Raw genomic sequence first — 9,449 nt, 5'->3', positions numbered from 1 at the left:
CGCTTGAACTGCTCCTGGATCATTTCGAGCGGAACCTCAACTCCTATAAATACCTCTTGAGCGAAATCAGTTGAAACGATCTTGTTTTCCGGTACCGAACTGCTGCCGAAGTGCCATTTGATTGTAAAGCTGTGAAATCATCAATACAAGGCAGATTTATGTGAAACAAGCTGTTTTTCAAGTCTGTTTCTTATTTTCCGCATCTGAAATAGATAAGATCTCTTCTGATTGACTCGTTTGGGTTAGCACGCGATCCTACACTTCCTGTGATCTGCTTGAATTTCTCAGCTCTCCTTAACAGGCTCGCCAAACACCATTTTATGTCCATTAGCTCCATTTCTTCAGCATCGATCTGATCGTAATCCTACTTAGTAAGCATTGGATTCCCGATCCGACCTACAACAAAACTACCATAAGATTCTAAAACAGTTCCCAACAAAGACATGTGGCTTTTTGCAATTTCTTCTGTGTAATCTTGATCATCCTCAAGATTCAAAACAATGTTGCACTTTAATTTCCTCCCATTCTTTGTTGTTGACGAATTCGGATCAAATGATGGATATGATGAAAAACTCGTTTTGCTGCTTGATCCTTTAGATGAACCACTTGATGAACCCTTTGCATTGAATGCAGTTTCAACTTTTGGTGACATGTTGGTTGTTTTATCATTCAACCCTGCTTTGTAGTACAAACTAATGTCTTGTTCACCATCAAACACTTCCATTCTTGAAATCTTTATCTGTTCCATTTCTTGTGCTTCAGGCTTCTCAATGAACTTGCTCAGTGTTAGATTGTTGAAACCTTTTTTGTTTCTTAGCATCATCAAGTATATACCCCAAGTCTCATGTGGTAATGCATCAGCTAATTTCTCAATCAACTCCTCGTTGTCTTTGTTGATGCTTACTCTCTTCATGCTTATCAACAGATTGCAATATCTTTCAATTATCTGTTTTGTACTTTCATGTTTCAAACCGTGGAATAAATCAAACTCTTTTTTCAGAAGTGATTTCTTGTTTTTTATCATCTCTTGGCTTCCAACAAGCTTAGATCGTAATGCTTTCCAAATCGAATATGCACTTCCAGTGTGTTGCAGTAAGACCAAGATATCCTCTTTGACTGCCTGCTGCAGTAAACTGATCATCATCTTTTCGTTCTTGTATTTCCTTTTCTCCTCGGCACTAAGATCTTTAATCGCAATCACCTCTTCGTCATCATTAGTTGGTCTAACGTATTTTGTTTCAACACATTTCCAAGCATCCAAATAGTTAGCTTGTACCCAGTTCTCAAAACGTTCTTCCCAGCCCTTATATTCCTCATTATTCATAAGCTTAGGCGGTTTTTGCATTGCCCCTGTTTCATTTTCCAACGCTGTCTGCTGAGTAGATGTGACCGGGGTAGCAAAGGCATTATAAAAATCCTTGTCCATGTTTCGGTTTTCAAGAAATTCTCAAAACTGTCTTTCAAGCGAAATACTTGTTCTAGCGGGATAACAAGTTCAAGCGAAACCCTTTGAAGCGGAACCTCTGATTCAAGCGAAATCAACCACTCCTTTCAAGCGAAATACGGTTTCGAGCAGAATCAACAAGATTTTCAAGCGGGATCTGATTTTCAAGCGGAATCAACCAGAATTTTCAAGCGGAATCTGGTTTTCAAGCGAAATCAACTCAAAATCTCAAGCGAAATACCGGTTCAAGCGGAATTAACCAGTATTTTCAAGCGAAATCAGATGCAAAGTGTGATTTCAAGCAAAATCAGTCTTGAAATGCTGCTTATGTCATCATTTTATCGTTGATTTTGAAGCGGAATTAGAAAAATTGTCAGTTCTAGATCGATTTTAAGCCTGAAACTTTCAAGGTTTTGTTAAAATACAATTCCGAGTATGATGTGTAAAAATCAGAACATTTTGACCGTGAAAAGTTGTAAATTTTTAAAAGGAAGGTGTAGAAAACAGAATTCGCAGCTGAATTGGTATGAACTCTTCCTCCTGAGCTCTGATACCACTTGTAGGATCGAATTCGGACACGAACGAATCAATCAGAAGAGTTTTACTCAGTTTGAACGGTGGAAACGGACAAACTGAGGTCAATTCAGCAAGAATATCACTTTAAACTGTCGATTTAGTTGATATAAAGACGTTTTACAGCGTGACGACACTTCGGCAGCACTTCGTTGCACAACCGGAAAACTGTTGTGTGATTTCGCTTGAGACAGCCTTTATATAGGCGAAGAGATTCCGCTTGAACACGTTTCAAGCGGAATTAACATGATAAACTCAAGCGAAATCATCATGTTCACTTCGAGCGGAATTAGATAATTTATGATTTCGCTTGAACATGAGCTGATGTCATTTCAAGCGGAATCACACTAATTTCCACTTTCTTGTTTTTCGTGCCCTGATCTAACTAGTTCTATACAAGACTCGATACAAGACGAAGTCGACAGACGCATGCACCAACACCTTTGATTGTCAAGAACTCTTACGATCAATCTTGGAACCCGAGACGACTCACATACTCTATGATGGACAATGGATGATGGTGGTGGATGATGGTGTTGTGATGGTGGTGGGTGGTGGGTGAAGTGTGAGAGAAGTGGTGTGCCAAGGGATGGTTTGCAAATGAGCCAAGCACCCCTATTTATAGCCTGAACAGTAGCTCGGGCACTGTCACACCCCGATCTCCACGTGTCTCACCGGTGGGCCCGGTGGGGGATTACCGTGACATGGTTGGCAACATAATAGTCAAACAACACAATTATATGAATGCACAGCGGAAGCAAAAGGTAAAATATATTACAATCCAAATATAAGTAATATCCAGTATTACAACGGAGAGTAAAAAGATCCACAGGCGGATCGATAATAAAACAGAAACAATAGTTCAACAGACTTTGACATCTAGAGCTTGCGAGACTTGAGTAATGATGTCTGGAGTAGCCAGCCTATTACGTCTAGCACCTGCACTTAACCTTTTTGGAAAATACGTCAGTTTACACTGGTAAATACAACTCAACTAACTCGTTTTGAAAAGAGTTTGTAAATTGATTTGAATGCACTTCGGCAAAAATATCTTTATAACTTGGGACAATTGTTTGTATATAATCTTGTATACAGATTTACTTATTTTCCGTCCATTAGTACCAGTTAGAAGAGCCGGTTTAAGTTATCTGACACGCCACCGGTATAATGCCCACAAAGTAGATTCCTTTAGTGGATTACCAGTTTTTACATAATGCATCTGTCAGGTGTACGCCTACACCCCGTGCTTAGGTCGTGGCCATTTCGTAAAATGATGCCAAGGATATCCGGGACATGGTCATTTAACCCCAAGGGCCATACATCAAATAATACAGAACAAAGCGGGTTATGTAAATACATTAATCACAATCCGATTTAAATGACTACATACCCGACCAAGCAGTACTTTTATAGTACCGTATCCCAAGCCCATATAGGGTAATAAGTTAAGAGTATTTACCTGAGCAAAGTATCAATCAAATACAGCAAATGCAAGTACTTTTACTGGGCTCATAATCTGGAACGAAGGTTTATAATAACCTATTAAAATCCTAACGGGTCTTTAATTTAGCCTTAGCTTAGACCGGTCAGTTTCAAAGGATAACTATGGTTTAATCGCGTGAAAGGCGAAAACCGGAAATGGAATGTGATTTGGACCCAACAAGTTTGAAGACTTGTTTTATATGGGTAATATAACCACACTCTGGATTTTGAGGTCAAAACAATAAGGTTTGACCCGTTTCGGCTAGTTTATGTAAACTAGTTACATAAGCCGAACCGTGCGCGCAAAAGGCGCAACGGGTAACCGTAAGAGTCCTACACTGGTTTCCTAAGTCAATATGCTTTAAAGAGGTTGTGGTATCAGTAGGATACCTTCCATAATGCCCGTAACGAGTTTAAATCCACATTATGCCCCGTAGGGGTATTTTGGTCATTTTAAAGATTATAAAAGAGGTTTCTGAGTTCTACAGGAATTCTGAGTTTGCCGAACAGTTTATAAAGTTCAAAATACTCTATTTATTATTTAAAATCAGTAGCAACTGGAATCGGGTCAAAATACTATGTAGAACTCAAGTTACGTCCGAAAAGGATATATTCGGTAATTACCGAACCGATGCCATAACCGTAGGTTATGAGCAGGTTAAAAAAAATTAAAAATCTTTAAAAATCCCAAAATATTATTTTATATCAGTGTGTAAAAGGTTTGGTGTCGAAATCTGGGTTTAGATAGGCGTTATGCTAATTGCGCCATTTAATTACTAAAGTTTCCGTAATTTGCGCTATTTAGCATAACTCCTATTCTGGACCTCGGATTGACGTGAAATTTTAGGGACATGTTTAGAAATTAGTAACTAAGGTTATGGTCCTTTCACATGTCCGAAATTCTCGTTTTAAATTAAAAAGGGCGTTACGGTCAACTTTCAAGCATTTAACGGAAAAGTGTAAAAGGCTCGGACAAACAACGAACCGATCACAGAGGGTTATACCATCATGTAACCTGGTCCTAAGAGAGTCCTAAGGCATATCTAAAACATACTTTAACGGGTCAGAACTGAAGTCAAAGCAAAAGTCAAAGTTTTGCGACTTTCGGCTCCGAACCGGGTCAAAACAGTAAATGGTCGGATCAAACAACCTTAGACTAGTTAGTATACTTGTTATCATGTTTTATGAGTGTTAAAACAGGTTACACACCATCTACATTACTGATTATGCATAAAATCGCAAAATAGCATTTCTGTTGACTTTTTTCTAAGCACGTTTGACTCGGCATTCGGACTAGTTAGAGTGGGAATCAGAGGGTGCCCTTTTAGGGGTTTAAAGCCCTCATGATTACCAACTTATAACTACCATCGATTCGACAAACCACTGGATCATTTGTGATTTATCGCTAAGTCAACCGTTAGTTACGACGGTGTGACTTCTAAGCTAAAACTAAGTGAAAACTCAATAAGGAAGGCTTAGCAAACTTACCAAGGTCCTATGCACGAAATGTGAAGACTTGAGCCTGCTTGGGAGCTCTAAGAATGACCAGAAGTGCACTTGAAGATGTGAGGAAACAGGTTGCAACTTCATTGCCTTTTATAGTGGATTTCTCACCACAAGAAGTTGACACACAACTCTACTACTGACCACAACCCATCAACATGTGTCCCTAATGCTTAGGGATAGTTTAGGGGTCTCTTGGAAGGTTTTACAGGCATTACAAGTCGTATAGGAGGCTGAACAGGCAAGTTAAACTATTTTATGCTTCTGGCGGTCTGACGCGGCCTGCATTAAGGATCAGTCTACTTGGACGCGGGCCGCCTGAATCCTCATGTCAGTAAACGAATCAACAGGTGGCTCGCGGCCCGCATTAAATCATTCATATCTTTAACGCGGCCCGCCTCAGGCCTGTAAATCAAGATTTTCAAATCTTTTGTCATGATTAGCCTGACATTTCGGTTTAGAAGGGGTAACTTTGCGATTTGGCCCTCGATTTATTACAAATAAGGGCCTCGTGACTTTTACCCGCATTATTAAGTCCCTGGTTAGTTTAATTACTATCCGAAAAGCCTTAACTTTTATTGTTGACGCTTTTAACCCCTCGCATACGAATTTGATCATAACTTTCTCGTTTTAAAACGGAACTTCGCGGAATTTATATCGTATATTCTAGTGAGCGTATTTTACTGTTACAAAGTCTCGGGTTCGTCAAAGGGTCACACAGAGGTATAAATTAAACATGTTGACACAATTAACCCCTGTAGTTTGTAATCTCTCACTTTCTTCCGCGTTTCGCTCCGTATGATCCATGATTTATTCGTTTGAAGGTACGAGCATCATTTAGGGTTACTATGCAGTATATTTACCCCTTGTTGACATTTTTAACCCTCGAATTTACATACTTTCAAGGTTTGTCAACTTTAGTCCTTTATTTAATGTTTAATACCACGCGTAAACTCATGACACGTGTCAACACATTATTGGACACAAAATTTCGAGGTGTTACAGGCACGGCCCTGTGTCCATTGGGCACGGCCCCATGTCCATCCTCCTTCTCTTTCTTCATTAATTGCAGTTTGTCTGCATTAGTTGACCACGCCCCCATGTCCACTGGGCACGGCCCCGTGTGCAGAAGCGTATCTGTACTATCAAGATTTCCTCAGATTCTGCGAATCTTAGAGTTGACCACGGCCCCGTATCCGTTGGGCACGCCCCCGTGGTGGGTGATAGAAGTTTCTACAGCCTTGTCTTTTTTGCTGACACTTGGGCACGCCCCCGTGCTCACTGAGCATGGGGCGTGTTCAGCCTTCTGTTCTCTTGTTTTGCTTGGGAAGATGCTGTCGGGAGGCCGGGCATGCCACGTTTGTTCCTTTTCTTGTATTTATGTTAGATTTTGCTGCCTTTTTGCTCCTTTTGTTCATTTAAGCCCTTTTAATCCTAAAAATACAAAAGGAAGACAAAAACACACTTTTTCCAACATTAGTACTAAAAAAGGATTAGTTTTATGCCACAATTGATGTAATTTATATGTTGCATTTTGTGCACATCACCACCCAATACGTCATTTAAATTTCAAAACACGTGGGCAAGGAAACTTAATGGGGACCGACCATTTCCGACTTACATAAATTCTTCTAAAACAAGAGTAGCATTTCCGTGCTTTACAATATGTGTCACGCATAACCAGTAAGTACTTTATATTCTTTTTACATTCACAAACTAAATTCTACATTACATAAATTCTCATAACGTCGTACACGTTTTAGTCGATATCTCGCAACAATTTCATTTGTATCATTCGTTTTTTACATACTCGAAGTTCTTGATCATTTTATGTACTTAAGTTCATTGTATTTAATTCATACAATACACTCAATCGTCGTCATTTATACCTACTTATATTCATACTTATGCACATATTCATAAACTCATACGTTTTATTTTCGTACTTATACTCATATGCATACTTATATTTATACTCACATTCATGCTCATACTTATATTCAAATTCATACATTCGTACCTATACGTGAGCATAACCTGAGGGGGTTCGCTCACGTTGGTCTCATACTTATTTGAATGCTTATATACTACATCCTTATACACACACATTCTTATTTTCAAATTTATGTATACCCTGATTCATACACAACTAGTTCAAACTATGCGGATCATACGACGATCAATATAATCGAGGGTGCACACAGGATTATAATGATAGGTGCATGAGAATTATAGGGTGTACTACTGTGTATGGTAAGACACGGAACGTAACATGACACCGAATAACGAAACGGACGTAACATGGTTAAAACATGGTGGATACGCCACTGGTAGTTCCTAGATATAAGTGTTTTCACCATGTTAACAAACTTTTGTAAAATGTGCCATGAGAAATTCGATGTTTTGCAGACCTATTTAGACCTGATACAAACTTTAACAACTCACAAACGCATTGCTAAACGCGCGATATCCGATTATCCACGACGATACCCCATCTTAACTCATCGCTTTCAATACGCATACCATTCTTATACTCGCATTCGTTTATTAGGTCAATCGTTCACTCTTATACCTCCACTGTTCCCCGCTCTTCTCTGCCTTTTATACAAACCCCATTTGCAATCAATCGGTTTAAACATTTGAACCCTAAAATGCTTTCTTACTTTTAAAACTATTTTCCATTCTTTATTTATTCGCAAACATACTTAATTGGTCGTTACCTCCCAAACCATTTTTTTATTTAAAATACCTAACTTCCTCGTTTTTCACCGATAAAGAATTCTCTACAAAACTGAGATTGACAACGCTCTTTAAATCCAACGAAACTTTTTCTTACAACCAATAGGGCGGCCACACTTTTCATCAAAATACATACCGTTTTATACGAAAGCTTCCTTCTTAGGTAACACATTTTAGAATACTTCATCATTGAGTTATTCAAACTTGTTTAAACTCGCTTGTCTATACACACACATGAACGTTTTACTTATGCTCAATGCCTCGAATCATTTTAGACAAACGAACCCTTTTTACAAACCTATTTTTCTGTTCCTCGAAACTTCATACTTTTCAACACATTTCAAAACTTCCAAGTCTCGATTTTACACAATCATTTTTCTAGCCAAAATGCTTTTTCTCCAAGGTCTTCCTCTTGAATAAATTTCAGGACAAAATTTTCAGAAGCAGGGGAGACTGTAACGCCTCGTATCTTCGTATTTTAGTTTTTAAAAATGTTCATATTCGTATTCTAATTTTAGGAACCTTACATTCGTATTTTAATGTCAATCTCACAACTCGAGGCGTTAATCATAATAAAATTCATATTTTATACATAGTTTTTATTCACACAACCGATCATTTAAATACGTATTTATACGCAAACCGACACAATTATACGTATAAAGACTTATACGCACATCCTCAATACTTGAATTATACTTTTATACTTCTTATATACTCAATTACATAATATATACTCAAGAAATATCAAGAAATATACCAATCATCTTTCCACCTCATCAATCCTCTTCCACCTTCTTTAACCAATCATATTTCACTCTTTTCCACCTTCTCTACAAATAAATACCAACCTCCTTCTACCATTTTCTTCACACCATTCTTCTCTCCATCTCTCTAATTCTCTCAATCTCTCTAAATCAAGAATTCTAAGAATTCTAAAAGGACATTAAGTGTTCCAACCATTGTTCTCTCATCCTCTCTACTTCTCTCAAATCTTCCAAGCAAGGAAGAGAACTCTAAGAGTTCTAAAAGAAAACACTAAGTGTTTAAGTAAGCTTTGAAGCTCCAACCTCTAACTCTTCATGGAATCACCAAAGGAACTTTGCAAAACTATGAGTACACTTGACCCCTTTTGCTTTAAACACACTTTGGGTGCAACATGTTTTACTTGTTAAAATGCACGATTCACACAAATATACTTTATTCATTCAATCCGTTATACATGCTTTGTTATGCTTAGGTTCATGCTAGAATTCATACTACTTGTTAACCCGCCTTAACAATTATAGCGCTATAGGAGTAGCACACCACCCGACGAGGTTTTTGTTAAGTTATAATCATTACGATCTCGATATTGCTATATCGAGGGATGCTATTATTTATTCTTTACGGTCTCGATATTGCTATATCGAGGGATGCTATTATTTATTCTTTACGGTCTTGATATTGCTATATCGAGGGATGCTAAATTCTTGTGGACACTTGGGTTTGACTTTTAGTTATGCATGATAGTTTGACCTTGTATACCAAATTGCTATGTTGGATTGAAAATACTTTTTATACATATGTCACGAGTCTAAAACTAGTGTACTCGCCAATACGTTGTATTGGACTATGCTTTTTAAAACATATTGCAGGTTTCTAGATGATATTGATGATGCATGGAACATAGTAGGATGACTAGATACACATTTAAAATTTTGTATTT

The sequence above is a fragment of the Helianthus annuus genome, chromosome 7 (assembly GCF_002127325.2).
Source record: "Helianthus annuus cultivar XRQ/B chromosome 7, HanXRQr2.0-SUNRISE, whole genome shotgun sequence".
NCBI lineage: Eukaryota > Viridiplantae > Streptophyta > Magnoliopsida > Asterales > Asteraceae > Helianthus > Helianthus annuus.
This window is presented reverse-complemented; position numbering follows the sequence as displayed.